Source organism: Mobula hypostoma, chromosome 6 (assembly GCF_963921235.1).
Source record: "Mobula hypostoma chromosome 6, sMobHyp1.1, whole genome shotgun sequence".
NCBI classification, from domain to species: domain Eukaryota; kingdom Metazoa; phylum Chordata; class Chondrichthyes; order Myliobatiformes; family Myliobatidae; genus Mobula; species Mobula hypostoma.
The window spans coordinates 25814147-25835338 of NC_086102.1; the positions used below are offsets into that span (position 1 = coordinate 25814147).

The 21192-nt window shown below is 42.2% G+C and overlaps 1 protein-coding gene and 1 non-coding gene across 3 annotated transcripts in view; both read right to left on the bottom strand.

Annotated features, from left to right (window-relative positions):
* runx1 (RUNX family transcription factor 1) overlaps positions 1 to 21192 on the bottom strand; it is a 238526-nt gene that overhangs the window by 138030 nt on the left and 79304 nt on the right. The window lies entirely within an intron of this gene.
* On the bottom strand, positions 15439 to 15544 carry LOC134348811 (U6 spliceosomal RNA). Its single transcript, XR_010018487.1, has one exon. It is a non-coding gene; the product is annotated as a U6 spliceosomal RNA (small nuclear RNA).

Consider the following 21192-nt stretch of genomic DNA (forward strand, 5'->3'; position numbering starts at 1 on the left):
CTGGTGCTGTGGAAATTGTCCCAGGATTTTATTGTGCTTCGTAAACATTTTCAACAGAAGAATAAAGACATAAGAAAATAATTAAGGAAAGAAGCCCATCAAAAATGCAGAAGGTGATGTGTGCCAAAATATTCTGTGGTAAAGCACACAGTGTTTATATTAAAAAAACATACAAAATATGAACTATGCTTACAAGCAACTTTTTCCCCAGATTGCAGATCATTTAACTTCAAAGCTGGAAAAAATACATATATTTATATTGCACCCTATCACATTTCCCAGGAATTTCCCAAAGGACTGAGCAGAAAACAAATTACTTCAAAGTGTTCTTACTATTATGCGGGCTTATATGGCAACCATTTTGCACACAGCACAGACTTGTGAATGGCTGTGAACTGGATGAGCAAATTAGCTGTTTTTGGTGATTTTCATTAACAGAGGAATGATGTCAGAGTACTCCCGGTTCTCCTTAAATAACATCACGGAGTTTTCTCACTTTCTCTGCGGGATCAGTGGGGAAAAGGCAGCCTGCAGCTGTGCTACTGATATGAAGGCAGGAGTGTTGGATTTAACACCCCTACTTGGCAGGAAACAAGTAAGTGGCTAGAATGAGAGAACCAAAAAACCCAAAAGCCCAAACCAGCCCATGGCTGTCTCTTTAGCATTGAGCAAACATAAATCAGGCCAAATAAAAAACTCAAAAGGACAGTACCAATGATACTTAGGGTGCATAGAAACGTAGAAACATAGAAAACCTACAGCACAATACAGACCCTTCGGCCCACAAAGCTGTGCCGAACATGTCCTTACCTTAGAAATTACCTAGGGTTACCCATAGCCCTCTATTTTTCTGAGCTCCACGTACCTGTCCAGGAGTCTCTTAAAAGGCCCTATCATATCTGCCTCCGTCGCTGGCAGCCCATTCCACGCACTCACCACTCTCTGCGTAAAAAGCTTACCCCTGATATCTCCTCTGTACCTAATGTATCATGGTCGTGAACTAACTAGAGTGAATATTAGTTGGAAACAACAGGAATTCTGCAGATGCTGGAAATTCAAGCAACATACATCAAAGTTGCTGGTGAACGCAGCAGGCCAGGCAGCATCTATAGGAAGAGGCGCAGTCGACGTTTCAGGCCGAGACCCTTCGTCAGGACTAACTGAAGGAAGAGTGAGTAAGGGATTTGAAAGCTGGAGGGGGAGGGGGAGATGCAAAATGATAGGAGAAGACAGGAGGGGGAGGGATGGAGCCGAGAGCTGGACAGGTGATAGGCAAAAGGGGATACGAGAGGATCATGGGACAGGAGGTCCGGGAAGAAAGACGGGGGGGGGGTGACCCAGAGGATGGGCAAGAGGTATATTCAGAGGGACAGAGGGAGAAAAAGGAGAGTGAGAGAAAGAATGTGTGCATTAAAAAGAGTAACAGATGGGGTACGAGGGGGAGGTGGGGCCTAGCGGAAGTTAGAGAATATTAGTTGGCTTTGATTTCTAGCTGCTAGTGCAGGAAAGGAGAACTGCCTAAGTTAAATGCTTGTGGCCATGAGGACAGAATTTGGGTTCCTGGCGCCGCAAGATTGGTTTGTCATTCGAAGAAAATAATTGCTGATCCACGCCAAACCTCTGTTCTTGTTCATATCAGATCCCATAGCCCTAATTCACCATAATGTTTTCTCCCCTCTCTCAGTGGAAATGATCAGTCCCCGTGACGTCATCTCCCTTCTCCCAGTAACACAAGTCATACCATTCAATGAGATATTTTACCTCAGTATTTTGTCTTCAAAAAGTGATGCCTCTGGAAGATGGAATCCATCATTAAGGATGTCACCACCTAGGACATGCCCTTTTTTATTACTATCATCAGAGAGGAGGGACTGGAGCCTGAAGACACATGCTCAACATTATAGGAACTGCTTTGAACCCTCTGAACGGACAATGAACCATACATTGAACAATACCTCACTATTTTGCTCTATTTATTTCATTTAATTTATTTTAGTATACTGTATATTTCGTATTGTATTCCGCAGTATTTTTATGTATTGCTGTCTCAAAACAACATATTCCACGATATATGTCAGTGACATAAAATCTGAATCTATGCAGTTGAGTCAGCAGTAACACCATATCTCTTAATCATGCCTCCCTGCAGTTTAAACATTGCAAGTATGCCCAATCCCTGGCAAAGTCAGCCATCCTGCATCAAATCCTTCAGCTGGCTCAATACCTACAGGGCTACAGTGGAAGCAGGACAGCCTTGATCACATGGGATAGCTCAAATCATGACAGTTTCAATCCTATTAATGTGCATTACGTTGGAATATCAACCAATCACTGTTTCTTTATTTATTACATGTTACCTCTTGCTCTCTGCAACTTTGATCTAACAATGTCTAACCTATCTATTAAAGACAGATTAATGATGTGCCTGAACCAACATCCTAACACTAACGGAGGTCATGTTAAGCTCTTTGAGATCATGGAAACATTCTCAATGGGCTCAGCGGTATCCTGGTTGACTTGTATCCTGACTTTATACATCTCTTAATATCTTCAAGATCATGTTCAAGTTAATCTTTGATTCTATTGTAAATATATTACCAAACCCAAATTTTAATTAATGACCTAATGATCTTGTGGATCAAAATTCAAAACCTTAATGCGTTTTGTGCTGAAGGTTCTGGGTGCTTCTTCACAGTGATTCTTCCATGTTCCTGGTCTTTTCGTTACTCTGTTACTGACACTTCAGAATTTCTTTAGGATTAGAGAGAACTTCTCTCTAATTTCACTAATATATCAGCACCACTTTGTTCTACTCTGGACTGTCACTGTTGTTATTGTTGTATTTATTATTTCATGAAGACTGTTTACTCTGTGAGTTCCACACAAGCAAAGGAATTTCTTAGTACCCAGGGGAGTATGACAATAAACTAATCTGAATCTGAATTCAAAAGTCACAGCACAATGCTCTAGGCTCTCCTACCAGTGGAAAGAGTTTCTTTATATACCTTATCTAGAAAATGTCAATATAATCACTCCTAAACTTAAAAATTCTAGGAAAATAAAGGTTTGTATATTCTTTCCTTATAATGTAACCATTGTGTTCAGATTCCAGCATTCCTCCCAAAGTATTATGAGTAAACCTGGTCACAATACTCCAGCTCTGGTGTAGCCAGCTCTTTGTACAGCTGTAAAATGCCTTTTTAATCCACTTCCCTTGATTCAAAGTCAATCACTCCATTGGCCATTTGATTATTTTCTGTACCTGTCCATAACATTTTTATGATTTTTGTACATGGTCCCCTAAACCTAACTTGACATCTGCACTTTTAGTATTTCACCATGAAACAGATTATTGTATTACCCAATTTAAGTCCAAATCAGTGAAGTTACATTCACTGAAGCCCATTTGTGAGAGTTTTGTATGATTGCCTAATCTATTAATATTCCATTATAATTGACTGTTTCCATCCATTCTGAATTTCATGACCCCTGTCTTTGAATATGTAGCTTTCTGTACCATCAGTTAAGTTGCTTATAAAAATACGGAATAGTATGGCCAGAAACACAGACCATTAGGGGATGCCAACAGTCATAACATGTCAGTGGATTATCTCTCAATAATACCACTATTCTTCTGCTTAGCTGGCTTCGTAACCAGCTCTGTAATTAGCTAACAGTCTCTTATAAAATTAATCAGCTATCTTCTGGACACAGGGCTAGAACTAGAGGCCACAGAATAAGGGTGTAAGGTGAAATACTTAAGGGGAATATGAAGGGGAACTTCATCACTCAGAGGGTGGGGTAAGTATGGAACGAGCTGCCAGCATAAGTGGTGGATGCGGGTTCGATTGCAGCACAAGAGAAGTTTGGATAAGTACATGGGTGAGAGAGGTATGGAGGGCTACAGTCCAGGTGTGTGTCAATGAGATTAGGCATAATTGCAGTTCAGCATGGACTAGATGGGCTGAAGGGCTTGTTACTGTGCAAAAGTGCTCAATGATTCTATGACAATGTGAATAAAACACACAGAATAATACCTTGTCTCTGCTTGAAGCACCTCTTCATAAAATTCCTTCAGATTCCTCATGCACAAGCTACATTTACAAATCCCTATAAATTCATCTATAAAACAAAATTATTTAAATGAGATTAATTGTTTTGCATCACCCTGCTGTTAGTAATACCTTACACATTTCAAAGTAATTAATGGTACATGACACGTTTTGAGATGTGGTAAAATAATTTTTCATTGCAACTTTTCCTTTCATGGATTTGATGGCCAACTTATAGATAATTAATTGTAGTATTAGTATCTCAAATTATTTAATTACTTTTGTTGTCTTTGAACAAAAGCCAAATAATTTATGAATATAAAGCACTAAATGAATTAGTTAGGAATCAGATGCAGCTTAATTCTTGGTAAAAATATAACAACATCATTGATATTCATCTCCTTGGCTAGTGAAATCTAATAACCAATCAATCTGTTATGTTTTCTCTATCAATCGAAATTGAGCCATCTGTTCCTTTTCCACGCCCTATTTCTTCTTTTTTCCTTTCATTCCTCAACTTCCTTTGTGCGATGAGTCATAGCTAACTGCTCCCTAATTTTCAGTTCGAATTCATCTATATTATTTCCACCTTGCACCATGATTGTCCATTCTATCTTATCCAAACCTCTTTGTTTTGAAAACAATATTGTAGCAACAGTTTCTACCATGTCATGGCTATAAGTGTGGCTTGTTCCTTAATACACAGAATTAGAATTCATAAGATGAAAACAACCAAACAGGTCTATGTTGGTGTATATGTGCTATGCAAATCTCTAATGTACTTTTCCTCACAGGAAATTTTGCTATTATTTATACCTTGCTATATTGTTTTTGTTTTGGATAATAGGACTTTACAGACAACTAGGAATAGTAGAGAGGATGTTTGGCAACTGAGACTATCATGGAGGATGTTGTAGTTGGCATGAAAGAGTTGAGCCAATTGGTTAGATTTCTTTCTGTATTACCCTGACTCTGACTCAATGACAGTGACGCAGATGCCTCCTGGGACAATGAATTCAGCTGGAAGAGTATTATTATGTGCGCACATAATAAAGGACCATTTACACCACACCCTGTACCAGACAGGGCGCACTTCAAAGTTGGAGTGGATTTGTTTGATAATAATGGGAAGAATCATATTGTTGTAACAGACTTCTTTTACAATTAGCCAGAGGTTGCAATCAACGTCCAGCAAAGCGGTCATCGCCTAACTGAAAGCTGTGTTTGTGAGACTTGGAGTTCCATGTGAGGTGGTATCAGACAATGGTCCACAATTCTCAAGCTGTAAATTTGAGTCCTTTGCTATTTATTGGGGGTTTTGACATACAACTTCAAGCTCACATCACCCAAAATCTAGTGGCCTAGCAGAGTGTTTGATCGAGTTAATGACGGGCCTCATGAAGAAGGCACAAATGGATAAGAGGACTTCCACAAAAGTCAAATGCTTTACAGAAGTGCGCCACTGCAGAATAGACTTCCGCCAGCCAAAATGCTGATGGGTTGACACATACGCACTAACTTTCCAGTGCACAAGACCTGTTGACACCTAAAGGAGCACACAAGGTCAAATCGGCTAAAGAGAAAGGGAAAGAAATAGAGAAACAGTGTTATGACAAGACTGCGAAAAGCCTACTAGTCCTGAAGCCTGGAGATCAAGTGTGAATCCGGGATCATAATTCTGGCACATGGTCCATGCAAGGATATGTGCAAGAGGAAGTAGCTCCACATTCTTACCAGATCCAGATATAACAAGGGACACCACTGAGAAGGAGCCATGTGGATCTATGACTACAAACTCCAACCCCTAGCTATGACACATCACCTGTCAGTATACCAAAGGGGCCAGCAGATGTAAAAAATGAACATATGGATCGGAGTTCTCAGAAAGACTCAAATATTAACATAATGAATGCAAGCAATACACTTGTGAAAACAAATAGCAGACCAAAAAGGATCATTAAACCACTCCAGATTTCAATTGAAAGTTGCTGAGTGAAAAAGGGACCAGCTACAGAATGTACACATCTTTGTTGGAAAATGATTATTGCTCCTTGCAGGTTTATGAGGATATAGTATTGTGTTTGTTTTTCTTTAAAGGGGGAAGATGTGTTATCATGCCTGTACATAATAAAAAACTTCGGTTCCCAATGGGCAATGTGGATGATTCACCCTGCAGTTGGAAATGATATTGGTGAGCTGGTCGCACACACTCAGTGTTGAGCTAGAGACATTCTGTAAATAACATGTTTTAGCCTTTTATCCATGCTAAGTTTGTCTTTATTAAGAACAAATATAACAGGAAGGGAGTGACGCTGGGAGTCTTCAGTATTGACTCCAGACCCCATGAAGTTTTGTGGCATCATGTTAAATTCAGGCAAACAAACTTCCTTCTGATTACTTTTGGACTGGGCTGTAATATTTATTTTTTGTATCATTTAACTTTCCCCGATGCTTGTTTGTATTTTATATAATCACCGATATACATCTGATTGTTCAGTGAGTTTTCCAGTAATTGCAATGCATTTCCCAATGCAGTTGCCTCAGTGTTTTTTGGAAAATTTCATGATTTCAGTGGTGGGTGTCATATAACATTAATCTGTTACTTCACTTGTTAACAGATATCTCTAGTCTGGTGTGAGGTGACAGGACTGCTTTTGATTGCTCGCTTTCCTTTGCTTCACCTGCCATACCTCTTCTCCTCCTTCCGCTTTGTAACACTTAATAAAATGGCCATGAGCAACCAGTTTCTTGCCTCATTCTTGACTCTTGAAGAACTTTTGGACCACAGAAGTTTCAGGATCCAATATTACTATCCTCAGCGAATGAAAGACTGCTCTTCCATGTTGACCAACACTTAGAAGAAATTCTGATAGTTCTAAGGCCACAGACATTACTCTAAGTGGGGGACATGAATGTCCATCACTATGTAGCTTGATAGCATCTGTACTGATCAAGTTGGATGAGCTCTCATTAACACTGCTGCCAGACCAAGTCTGAGGCAGGAGAGAACCACTACAGGAGATAAATCTGTTTGACCTTGTACTCACCAGTGTACCCCTGGTAGCTGCAAAGAGGCCATCGTGCAGTTCTACAAAAGGGTCTCGGCCCAAAACATCAACTGTACATTTGTCCATGAGTTCCTCCAGCATTTTGTGTGAGTCATTATACAATCCCTGTGGAAACAGCCTTGATTTCACCTTGAGGAGTTCTGTGGCACTACAATTGCACTATTGCAAGGGAGGGAGGAGAAGATGGCGGTGCGACGCAACGCGCGCGGCTGTTCCAAATTGATATCGTATCTGTGAAGTAGGATGCCGCCCACAATACTGATTTGATAGAGACAGATGTGAAGAAGCACAGAGGAACATCTGGAGAAACTTCTGAAATGCCTGCTTCGCTACCGCTGTTACTGTGCGATTGAGATTCTCTGGAGGGAAGTCCCCAAATCCTCGGGCTTGCCTATTGCCTGTTGCCGAGGCCGGGGTCGAAGCATTCGGCAGAGATGGTGCTTGGTGCTCAGTGTCGGAGAGTTGGTCGGAGGCTCGGAGTTTTTGGACGGACTCGGAGTCGGACTGTGGTCGGATGCTTCGGGGATGCTGCACCAGCAAGTTGGCGGCGCTGGAGGTTTACCGTCTGCGTGAGATGATGGGACTTTCAAGAGACTTTGAGACTTTACCGTGCCCATGGTCTGTTCTTATCAAATTAGGGTATTGCTTTGCACTGTTGTAACTATATGTTATAATTATGTGGTTTTTGTCAGTTTTTCAGTCTTGGTTTGTCATGTGTTTCTGTGATATCATTCTGGAAAAACATTGCATCATTTCTTAATGCACGCATTACTAAATGACAATAAAAAAGGACTGCGTGTCCTCATAATCTTATCTAATCTAATTGAGATAGATTTAATTCAGAATTTTCTACCCCAAATGGTTATGGGAATTGGTTTATTAGTGTCTGTTGTACTGAGATACCGTGAGAAGCTTGACTTGCATTCTGTTTGTACAGATCAGGCCATTACACAGTGAACTGAGGCAGAAGAAGGCAAAACAGTAACAGCATATGGAATGAAGTGTAACAGCTACAGAGAAAATGCAGTGGAGGTAACCAATAAGGTGCAAGGTCATAACGAGCTAGACTGTGAGGGCAAGAGTCAATAGACAATAGGTGCAGGAGTAGACCATTTGGCTCTTCGAGCCAGCACTGCCATTCACTGTGATCACGGCTGATCATTCACAATCAGTACCCTTTTCCTGCCTTCTCCCCATATCCCTTGACTCTGCTATCTTTAAGAGCTCTATCTAACTCTTTCTTGAAAGAATCCAGAGAATTGGCCTCCACTGCCTTCTGAGGCAGAGCATTCCACAGATCTACAACCCTCTGTGTGAAAAAGTTTTTCCTCAACTCCGTTCTAAATGGTCTACCCCTTATTCTTAAACTGTGGCCTCTGGTTCTGGACTCCCCCAACATCGGGAACATGTTTCCTGCCTCTAGTGTGTCCAATCCCTTAATAATCTTATATATTTCAATCAGAGTCCATCTTGTCATGCTAGGGAACCATTCAATAGTCTTGTAACAGCAGAACAGAACCTGTCCGTGAACATAGTGGCATGTGCTTTCAGGCTTTTGCCCGAAGGAAGACAGAAGAAGAGAAAATGCCCAGGGCACGTAGGGTCTTTTATTATTCCAGCTGTTTTACTGAGGCAGTGAGAAGATTAGCCAGAGTCCACAGAGGGGAGCAGATTCCTGTGATGTGCTGTTATCTCTACAACTCTCTGCAGTTTCTTGCTTATACGTGCAGAGCAATTGTCATCCATTAAGGGTAGGGTTAGGGCTAGCTTGGGATTAGGTGGGCAGCAGGAACCCATTACCCCTCCTGTGTTTCTAGATTTTGTTATGTGAGATTCAGTGTCATGCAACCCTACCACTATGATCTGGCTCACATCTTCATTAACCAGGTCCAATGTGTGCCTTTATTGGGACCTTCCTGCTCCTTACACTAATTTTCAGGTTTATGGTTATGAATATGCTAAGACGATAGGGTAATTATTTATGTTTGGTGTGGGAGGTGATGTTGGATTGTAGGGAATGAGTGCTCAGGTGTGGTGGTGTCTACGTAAGGTTTTGTGGGGGGTGCTGGTAGCATAGGTTTAGGGTTAAGGGTAGGGTTGGGGTGTAATTATGTGGGCAGTGGAAAAACTATCCCTCTTGTGTTTCTTGATCTCATTACAAAAGATTCAGTGTCACTTGATCCTGCCACTTTGATATGGCCCATATAGTCTTCCCAAGCAATAATGCACCAGATAGGATGCTTTCTATGAAAGTGGTATGGGTCCATGAAATGTGCTGAATTTCATTAGCCTGCTGAGGAAGCAGTGATGCTGGTGAGCTTTCTGGGCCATGGGCACCTATGATTTGCACTGGACTATCAGAAGCAGCAGAAATGTACACTACCACAACCTGTAATCTGGCCTGGCATTTCCCTCACCCTGCCAATAGATAGATAGGTAGATATACTTTATTGATCCCGAGGGAAATTGGGTTTCGTTACAGCCGCACCAACCAAGAATAGAGCATAAATATAGCAATACAAAAACCACAAACAATCAAACAACAAAATGCAAACTATGCCAGATGGAAAATAAGTCTAGGACCAGTCCATTGGCTCAGGGCATCTGACCCTCCACGGGAGGAGCTGCAAGTTCCATGGCCACAGGCAGGAACGACCTCCCGTGCTGCCCAGTGTTGTTTCTCGGTGGAATGTGGCCGAAATCCAACAGTAAAAAGTTCAATATCCGGTCTACAAACACATTCCTCGATCGTAATATGACCCGGATTGCACCATCTGTTGTTAACCAGAACAGTAAGCACCCAACACCTTTACGCTTACCGCTCTCAGTGCACTTCCAGTTAGCCGGAACGGTCTGGAAGCCATCCATGGAGAAGTTTTGATCGGGTATGTCCTCGTGCAGCCCCGTCCCAGTGAAACACATAACACTGCACTCCCGAAATGTTCTCTGACGCCTGGCTAGCGCCGTGAACTCGTCCATTTTATTACCCATCCTTTTCTCCATAAGTCTCTGTTGTCTCGACCCGGTCCTCTTTCCTCAACATTATGATCCCCCTCTGCATCCTCTGTGTGTTTTCCTCCAGATTTCAGCAGGGGTGTCCACCGCTCTGCTCACTAAACCGGCCGGCATTAGCTGGTCCCTGGAATGAACAATGCGACCATGCTTCTGTCCCGCGTGTCAGGATGTAACTATTTCCAGCGCTAAAAACCCAAATAAAACTCTTTCTACCAGCATGTTAGAGAGGGTGCAGCTTTGACGTGTTACCGTGAAAAAAAATACAAAAAATAATGTAAGTTAAAAAGTAGGAAGAAAAATGTAAGGATCTGATCGGGAAAGGCTGTAACAGGCTGCATGCATGACCGGCGCATGCGCACTACAATACTCCTAAACCAAGGATTACTTCCAATTCGGTGGGCAGTCTGGGAAGGAATACTGCACACAGCATCAGGCATGATGAAAGCCATGGTATTAACCTGGTGAAGCTGTACAATAGCCTGCAATCGGAGGAGCTCAGCAATTTCACAAGCAGCAGGTTGGACCAAATCCCAACAAGTCCAACTCAACAAGGTGATGAACCAATAAGCTAATGACAAGAATATCCCCACCCTCAGTAGTGGCAGGGCCCGGCATGCAAATGCTGAGGCAAGGCTGATGCCTTGGCTGTCATCTTAAGCCAGAGGTGTATAAAGATGCTTCCTCCTTTGTCTCACAACCACAGAAGCCAGTCTTCAGCTAAATCAATTCACCCCACATGATACTGAGACACGGCTGAGTCCATCAGATGTACAAAGGCTGTAATGTGAGACAACATCTGACCTACACACACAAAGTGCTTGGATGTCCAGCATTGCAGATTTTCTCTTGTTTGCAGTATCTGAGTTCTGGTGTTGCAAATGTGTTTTCCAGGCTGAGCTGTGCTTTGAGTCAAAGTGCCCCCAGTTACAATACTGGCAATGCTGTCCAACTGACACAAAGCAGGACAAATCCAACCTGGCTAATTACAGTGTAATCACTCCACTGTCAATGATCATAAAGTGAGGTCATCGACATGCCAAGCAGCCTATCCTATCAGCAAGCCGTGCATTACTTCCCAGCTTGCATTTCACCATGACTGCTTAGATCTAAACTTTATTACAACCTTTGTTGAGGGATCAAAGGATTAAATTCCAGATACTGCATTTGACATCAAGACGCATCTGATTTAGCATGGTGTCAAGGAACCCTGGCAAAGCTGAAGTCAATGGGAATCAATGAGAAAACACTTTCGTGCCTTCACTCAGAGAGTGGTGGGAGTATGGAATGAGTTGCCATCTGATGTGGTAAGTGCAGGCTCACTCTTAGGTTTTAAGAATAAATTGGATAGATACATGGATGGGAGAGGTCTGGAGGGTTATGGACTGGGTGCAGGTCAATGAGACTAGTGGAATAAAGTTTCGGCACAGACTAGAAGGGCCAAATGGCCTGTTTTCTGTGCTGTAGTGTTCTATGGTTCTTCCACAAAGGAAGTTGGTTGCTTGGTCATGGAAGTCAATTATCCCTGCCCCAGAATGGCACTGCAGCAGTTCCTCAAGACAATATCATTGGGCCAACTACTTTTAGTTGCTTCATTCGTGACCTTGTCATAAAGTCAAGAGTGGGGATATTTGGTGATGATTGAACAATGTTTAATTCCATTGCAGTTCTGAAGCAAATGAAGCTCCCATGCCCTCAGCAAAATTCAGACAATATTCAGGCATGGGCAAACAAGTAGCAAGATATTTCAGCGTCGCAAAAGTAGCAAGTAATAACCATTGTCAACAAGACAGCAAAACATCTATTTTTGACACTTCATTGCTGAGTACCAAAGAAAGGCCAAGAAACTCAACAGGCTAACCCCATAAATACCATGGTTATAAGAACATATCAAAGACTGGGTATCCTGCATTATATATCTTATTCACTGATATCCCATGGCCTTTCCATCATCCGGAAGTCAAAAACGACCCGCCTGGTTGAAATGCAGAGGCAACAATTTCCAAGTTGCTCAAACCTAACCAAGACCTCATCGATGACCCTAAGCATTTATCCCCTCTCTTCACCAACATGCAATGGTTGTAGAGCATGCCATAAACAAAATGCCCTCTGTACTTTCCTCAGAGGTCAGTTCCCAAACATGAAACCTCTACCATGAAGGACCTGGAAGACAGGTGCATGAAACACCACCGCCAGCAGGTTCCTACTCTCCTTAGCTGGAAACATATCTTTGATGCTTCAGCATCTCAGGGTCTAAATCCTGCAGCTACCTACCCTGCAGCTCTTTAATGGAAGCATTGTAGAGGTTCAAGAAGATGGCTCACCACCACCATTGCAAGGACAATTAGGTTTGCCTTAGTCCAATCAGTGACATCCAGTGACTTCCAAAAAAATAAATTAACTTAGAAAAATCCTAAAGAGGACACATTAAAAAACAACGATTTGTACAAATTTGGACTTCCATAAATTGGACCTTTCAAATAATTATAAACCTGTTTACTGCCTGTAGTGGTGGCATGGAAATAACTTCTGCACAGGGTCAGATGACAGGGACACTGTTTGTCAGCCTGTTTGAGATCAGTGAGGTATTTTAGGGTGCCAACCAATTTCCAGTTGATCAGCCTACGGAAACAACCCATGTTGCTTTGCAAAGGGAAACAATGTGTAGGTGGATGTTGTCAATGGGCCACCACATCCCTGATGTGTGTTGACATTATGGGAGTAAAAAGGAAGTGATTTGGTCTTTTGGAATTCTCCACTTGGATCAGGTGTATGTTTATCTGGATCTGAATTTATTTATATTTTGCTACAAAAATGCTACTTCAGTCTATGAGGGGATAAAAGCATCTTTATTTTGCTTATAATTTGGTTCCCCAGCTGAAAAAGTACACTCTGCTTTTGCTTTTTACTTTTTAAATGGATCTCACAAAGAAATAGTGTGCTTGTGAGGGATGGATTAGAGAGGTAATCTGTATTAAAAAAAAAGATGCAGACCTTTATAGGTTGTAAACAGTCATGTCTCGAATAGGATATTCTTTATTGTTATATTTATTCTTACAAGAAAGATGGAAAATACTGACATTTTCCAATTTAGAATCTCAGTCATGGATGTACCTTTTGTTGAGGGAACTGTTCTCTGGTGATAAATTCAGGTAAATGTAGTTTATCTAACACAAGAGATTCTTCCTCCTCCTCCCCACCCCCCCAGCTTTTTATTCTGGCATTTTCCTTCTTCCTTCTCAGTGCTGAAGAATGGTCTCAGCCCGAAGCATGGGCTGTTTATTCATTCCCATAGATACTGCCAGACCTGCTGAGTTCCTCCAGCACTTGTGTGTGTTGCTTTGGATTTCCAGCATCTGCAGACTTTCTTGTGCTTAAGAGATTCTGCAGATGCTAGAGATCTCAAACAACACCCACAAAATGATGGAGGAACTCATCTAATCAGGCAAGATCCATGGAGTAAAATAAACAGTTGACACTTTAGGCTGAGAACTGGAAAGGAAAGGGGCAGAACCCAGAATAAAAGTGCGGGGGTTCATCCATTTTGAGGGCAGGGTAGAATTCAGAGGCAAGGTTGATGAAATTGATGGGCTGAGTACAGGAGCAGGAAGTAGCACCAATGTAGTTGTCAACGTAGCAGAGAAAAAGCTGAGGAACTGTGAGGGATTGGAACTTGGACTGTTCCACGAAGCCAACAAATAGGCAGGCATGGGTGAGGCCCATGAGAGTGCCCATGGCCACACCTTTGATTTACATTAAATGGGAGGAGCCAAAAGAGAAATTGTTGAGAGCGAGAACCAGTTCGACCAGACAGCGGAGGGGAATTGGTTAGTCCGCTGTCAAGAAAGAATTAGAGAGCTTTAAGGCCTATCCAATGGGGATGGATATCCACAGTGAAAATAAGGTGGTCTAGACCTGTGAACTCTCAGTGATTAAACTGATAGAAAGCTTTGAAGAGCTATGAACGTAGGTAGAATGGGACTAATTAACACAAGAGATCCTGCAGATGCTGGAAATTAGAGCAACACACAGAAAATGCTGGAGGAGCTCAGAAGATCAGGCAACATCTGCAGAAATGAATAAACTGTTGATGCTTCAGGCGGAGACCCTTGATCAGGATTGAAAAGGAAGGAAGAAGATGCCAGATTAAGAAGATGGGTGGGGGGGAAAGGAGGACAAGCTAGAAGATGCTAGGTGAAGCCAGGTGGGTAGGGGAGGTGGGATGAGGCATGGAGCTGGGAGGTGATAAGTGGAAAAAGCAGAGGGCTGGAGAAGAAGGAATCTGGTAGGAGTGAAGAGTAAATCATGGGAGAAAGAGAAGAAGGAATCTGGTAGGAGTGAAGAGTAAATCATGGGAGAAAGAGAAGAAGGAGGGGCATCAGGGGCAGGTGAGCTGGAGAGGTAAGAGGTCAGAGAAGGGACTGAACTAAGAGCGACAAATTGGTGCTGAGGTATGCAGATTCAAGCTTAGTGGGGAAGGAGCAGGCAGAAGCAATTGGCCTATGTGGATCTTGGTTAGGAAGCAGCAACAGGCATTGCAGGGTATGGGAACTATGTAGAACCGACATATAATTAAGTTATATTGAATGAATATTATTCCACAGCAGCCATTCTCATATCCATGTAAGCTTGGCCATCATCCATTTATCAAGTTTTGCTCAACTAGACAGTCATAATCCCAGCAACTTTCATGTTTTGCATTTTTTTAAACACACAGGAATTTGAGATTGGAAAAGTTATTATAATGTATCTTGCCTGTCCTATAATCTGGTATTTTCATAAAGGCAACCCCTGCTTTAATGCTTAAGGAACTCATAAATCATGACATCAGAATTTGAAATGTAGAATAAAATTCACATTCATAGGATTTATGTGGGAAAAAAAAACCACAGAATGTTTTTCAGTTTGACAATTGAGCAAATGATGCAGTACCTTGTAATGAAAAATCATGATATGGCTCTTGTTCGGGGAATGAAATCCAGAAGTCACCTGTAAACTGTAAACGTTTTCATGAGCCACTATCAGGTCTTTTTTGCTCTAGAGTCATGGAGTCAAGCAGCACAGAAATTTTCCCCCTTGGTCGACCATGTCCTTGCTGGCGATGACCAAAAGCCTCTTACTTGCCTTCTGCTCAGTTTCACTCTTAATCTATAGTTTGATTACTATCTATGACCAGCTCGAACTTGTCTCGGGCCGTGCTCACTGACAACTTGCCCGACACTCTGCTCACCAGAATGTGGGAAAACGATTCAGGGTGGCCAGAAATAGGTGCGGCTTTTGTGAAGGGAAATTTGTCGATTGTGCAGTGTGTTTGTGAGTGCTTCCTGAATGTACGTACCAGTCTTATGTAGGGGCCATGCTAATTTTCTCAGTATCATTCCAATTTTAGTGAATGCTGTTACCACTCACTGCTGTGGCCTGAGGTTCCCACTTGCTTCAATAGAGGAGCAATCATACCAGTGCCCAAGAAGGCTAGGGTGAGCTGCCTTAATGACTGGTAGCACTCATCCATTGTAATGAATTGCTTTGAAAGGTTGATTAAAGGTAGAATTAACTCCAGCTTGAGAAAGGACCTGGACCCACTGCCCCAATAGGTCTCACAGTGTATGCAATCCCGCTGGCTCGCCACTCTGCTTTGGAGCACCTAGACAACAGCAAAACATACATCAGGCTACTTGTAAGGAATTACGGCTGGATACTCAACACCTCAGTATTAATCACCAAGCTTCTAAACCTGTGACTCTGTGCCTTCCTCGGCAACTGCATCCTTGATTTCCTCACCGGGAGACCTCAGTCAGTATCGATCAGTAATAATATTTCCACACTGACAATCAACACAGGTGCACCTCAAGGACGCATGCTCAGCCTACTGCTCTGCTCTGTCTACACTCACGATGGCTCAAATGCAACTTATAATACCACTATTGCTGGTAAAATCTCACATGGCAACGAGGAGGCCTGTAGGAGTGAGATAGATTGGTTGGCTGAATGGTGTAACAACAACAACCTCACACTCACTGCCAGCAAGACCAAGGGACTGATTGTGGACTTCACAAAAGGGAAGTCAGGGAACACACGCCAGTCCTCAGTGACAGTAAGTGGTAGAAATGGTGAGCAGCTTCGAGCTCCTGGGTATCAATATTTCTGAGGTTCTGTCCTGGCCTAACATGTTGATGCAATCACAATGAAGGCACGCCAGCAGCTCTACTAGGTTAGGAGCTTGTGGAGATTTGGTATGTCACCAATGACTCTTGAAAATTTCTGTAGATGCTCAGTGGAGAGCATCGTTATAGGTTGCATTACAGCTTCCAATGGAAGTGCCAATGCAGAAGATTGAAAGAGGCTGCAGAGGATTGTGGAGTCAGCCAGCTTCATCACGGGCACAGTCCTTCCTATCATAAAGGACAGCTTCAAGGGGCAGTGCCACAAGAAAGTGGCATCCAATATTAAGGACTCTCATATAGTGTTTATACAAAGACTCTTGGCAGTGTGGAGGATCAGAGGGATCTTGGGGTCCGAGTCCATAGGACACTCAAAGCAACTGTGCAGGTTGACTCTGGGGTTAAGAAGGCATACGGTGTACTGGCCTTCATCAATTGTGGAATTGAATTTAGGAGCCGAGAGAAAATGTTGCAGCTACATGGGACCCTGATCAGATCCCACTTGGAGTACTGTGCTCAGTTCTGGTCGCCTCATTACAGGAGGGATGTGGAAACCATAGAAAGGGTGCAGAGGAGATTTACAAGGATGCTGCCTGGATTGGGGAGCATGCCTTATGAAAACAGGTTGAGTGAACTCGGCCTTTTCTCCTTGGAGCGACGGAGGATGAGAGGTGACCTGATAGAGGTGCATAAGATGATGAGAGGCATTGATCATGTGGATAGTCAGAGGCTTTTTCCCAGGGCTGAAATGGTTGCCACAAGAGGACACCAGTTTGAGGGAATAGGTACAGAGGAGATGTCAGGGGTAAGTTTTTTATGCAGAGAGTGGTCAGTGCGTTGAATGGGCTGCCGGCAACAGTGGTGGAAGCGGATACGATAGAGTCTTTTACGAGACTTTTGGATAGGTACATGGGGCTTAGAAAAATAGAGGGCTATGGGTAAGCCTAGTAATTTCTAAGGTAGGGACGTGTTCGGCACAACTTTGTGGGCCAAACGGCCTGTATTGTGCTGTAAGTTTTCTATGTTTCTATGTTTCAACATCTGGGACATGCCCTCTTCTTGATACTACCACCAGAGTGGAGATAGATAAATCTGAAGACCCATACTCGAAAGTTTAGGAACGACGTCTTCCCCTCCACCATCAGATTTCTGAATGGACCATGAACACGACCCCCTTATTTTTGCACTATTTATTTCTTTTATAGTTTATAATAATTTTATATCCTTGCACTGTACTGCTGTTGCAAATCAAATTTCACATCATGTACATTCAGTAGCCACTTTTTTAGGTCCACTGGTTCACCTACTCGTTAATGCAAATATCCAGTCAGCCAATCATGTGGCAGCAACTCAATGCATAAAAGCATGCTGACATGGTCAAGAGGTTCATTTGTTGTTCAGACCAAACATCAGAATAGGGAAGAAATGTTTAACTGACTTTGACTGGAATGATTGTTGGTGCCAGACAGGGTGGTTTGAGTATTTCAGAAACTACTGATCTCCTGGGATTTTCATGTACAACAGTCCCTAGAGTTTGCAGAGTATGGTGCAAAAAACTGAAAAGAAATTCCAGTGAGTGGCAGTTCTGTGGGCAAAATCACCTTGTTAATGAGGAAGGTCAGAGGCGAATGACCAGCCTCTTCAAGCTGAAGGAAGTTTTCAGTAACTTAAGTAACCATGCATTAAGTAATATTCCAATGGGTCAAATAATGTTCTCAATAAATATCTTTCCTATTAACCTCTATTCCTTAATTTTTATGTTCTATATATTGTAATAGATTTATTGAATTATCATTAATTACTTTATTAATTTTATGTACAATGATCAATTTTCCATTTCTGTCATTGGTGAACTAATAGACAAAAGTATAAAATTTAAATAATAAGTATTCATTTAGGGAATCTGGACCTTGCAGGCTAAACAAGTATTTAATTGCCCACCCCTAACTTCCCTCGAGAGGGTGATAATGAGCTGTATTCATGAACCACTGTGGCCCTTGAGATGTGGGTATACCCACCATGCTGATAGGGAGACAGTTCAGTGACATTGACCAAGCAACAGTGATATATTTCCAAGTCAGGATGGTGGTGTTCCCATGCTTTTGCTGCCTTCGTGCTTCTATATAGTAGGTGTTATGGGTTTGGAAGGTGCGATCTAAGGGGTTTTGGTGAGTTGCTACGTTATGTCCTGAAGATGGTACAAGCTGCAGCTTTAGTGCATCAGTGGTGGAGTGAGTGAATGGGTTGCCTATTCCCCACTCCACCGAGGCGGTGTAGCATAGTTGTGGTCGACTGAAGATTTCAAATGGACTGGGGGCTCTGGACTATATACATATATATTTGTGTGGTTGTGTTTTCACTAATATTCTATATGTGCCTGTATATGCAAAGACTGGGCCTTAAGCCACAGTGTTGCCTAGCAGGCATTGGGGCTGGTCGACAGATGATATCAGTGGGCTGGGGGGACTGGACTATATACATGCATATTCTGTGAAGAATTGTACTGATATTTTATACGGGTTGGTTGACTTGCATGTGTAAGGACTGAGCCTCAAGCTGCGATGCCGGGGTGGGGGGGAGCAAGTTGGGTGTAGGGGCTCTTTTATTCTGTGATTGTGTTCCTGTGTGTGCTGTACTGTGTCTGATTGTTGGTACTATGTCTTGTACCTTGACCCCACAGTGACGCTGTCTCGTTTGGCTGTATTCACGTACGTCTGAATGACAAATAAATTGAATTGAATTGAATCAAGCAGGCTGCTACGCCTGGTGTGGTGTGAAGCTTCTTGGGTGTTCTTGAAGTTGCACTCAAACAATTAAGAGAAGAGTATTTCATCAACCAGGAATGAGGAGAGTATTCCATCACACTCCTGACTTGAGCTATGTAGATGGCGGACAATTTTTGGGGAGTTAGGAGCTGAGTTGCTCACTGCAGGATTCCAAGCCTCTGACCTGCTCTAGTAGTCATATTGTCCATATGGCTTCTCAGTTCAGTTTCTGGTCCATGCTATTTCCCAGGATATTGATAGTGGGGGATTCAGTAAAGGCAATACCACTGAACGACAGTAGGTAATAGCTGGATTTTCTCTTGTTGGATATCCACATTGTGTAATGCAAATGTTACTTGGCCTGGATGTTGTCCAGGTCTTGCTGCATTTGGTTAAGGACTGCTTCATTATCTGAGGAGTCACGAATGCCATTGCACTTTGTGCAATCAGCGAACGTCCTTCTGATCTTACTGATTAAGTGACAGCATCATGTGCAATGTACATAACTTGGCCCACACGAAGGAAAATTACTTGCAGATATAAACCAAATAAATTGTATATTGAGCAATTCACCTCATAAGATGGCTCGTGTTGTTTCAATAACTTCAAAGCCAGAATATCTGATTGGAATGAAGAAAGCTTTAGACTTAGTTTCAAATTCAGCTTGTTTCAGCATTTGGATTTCAATATAACGAATGCAGAAAATCTATCTTCACATGAGTATGTTGCGGCAAAGGCATCAGATGCATTCTTGCGTTATCTACAGCACTATTTGTTATCACTTCATTTTCCACCCCTATGCACATACTGAGAATTGGTATTGAGATATTATCAATTCTTTTACTGCTCCTTAGTTTTAAACCAGGGTAGTTTGTTTTAATAGTGTTTCTGCTGCAATTTTATTGTATTAATTTTATTTCTTTGCTCAAAATATTGGGAAGTCGGACGCCCATTATATTTCTTGCAGCAAGCTTCGCTTTTTGTTCCTTTACCAACATTTATATCTATTATTTTTCTGTTTTATTGTTTCTCAATCAAAGGCTTCTTGATGTGGTGACATAAGAGTCCTTAAATTCACTATCTGAATCAAAGGCCGACAAATGTACTGAGGCCAATGGGAATGCGCAACTCAGGCTGTTGTGTGCTTGGCTCCAGGCCACAATTAATTCTGTGCCCATCTATTCATTGGCAGTCAACTTAAATGGAGAATTAATATGCTTATTTTATTAGAAGATCTTTCTTGCATAAAAATAAATAGCCTGCCAAAAGCTGAGCAACTTCAAATGAGCAACTAAGATTCACAACTTGTTTCAAATCAGACTAGCTTCGATTGAAGTCTTGGTCAGTATAGACCATTGGAGTTAAGGAGTCTACTTCCATGGTCAGTGAATATGCTTCCATGTGTTGGGAATCTGTTCTTCTATTGGCACCCCTCAGCATGCACAGTACCAAAGAATTCAGCATAAAAGAGAGGGAGACAATATTCCTTGTTTCTTTGAGGCAAAGAGTAGGAAAGCTGCTAGGTGATCACAACGACACTCACTGACGTGTGAGCTGGTTTTGGTCTTTGTCATCATAGTAATGTCCCAGTCACCTTCCTCCTCCTCAAACAAGAGCAATTAAAGCAGAATGTGCTAAATAGATTTTCTGATTTCTAAATGCAGAAGATGGAAGGATGAGTAAACAAATACAGTTTTGCACTAAAAAATCAAATTTAGTTCATTCCTGAGATTTTGTGTCTTTATTTAACATTACATTGGCAAGGAATCCAGTGGTGGAACTGTTAGCCATTTACCTTATTAGCTATTTTAATCTTTACTAAAGAACTGGACTCATTGTCCAGCGGCTAATGGCCAAGGATGTTGAAAGCCAAAATTACTCTTTCAGCACCACCTCTAGTTCATTCACTCCTGCTAAAGGGTCTCCGCCCGAAACGTTGACTGTACTCTTTTCCATAGATGCTGCCTGGCCTGCTAGGATCCCCCAGCATTTGTGTGTGTTGCTCTGGTTCATTTATGTTGGTTTTTTCCCACTCAAACTTGCTGCGGACATTAAACCCCTCAAAAATACAGCATGGTATAACAGAAGTTTGTTAAAATTGTGTAAGTTCATGGTGCAAATTTTTATTCCCCAA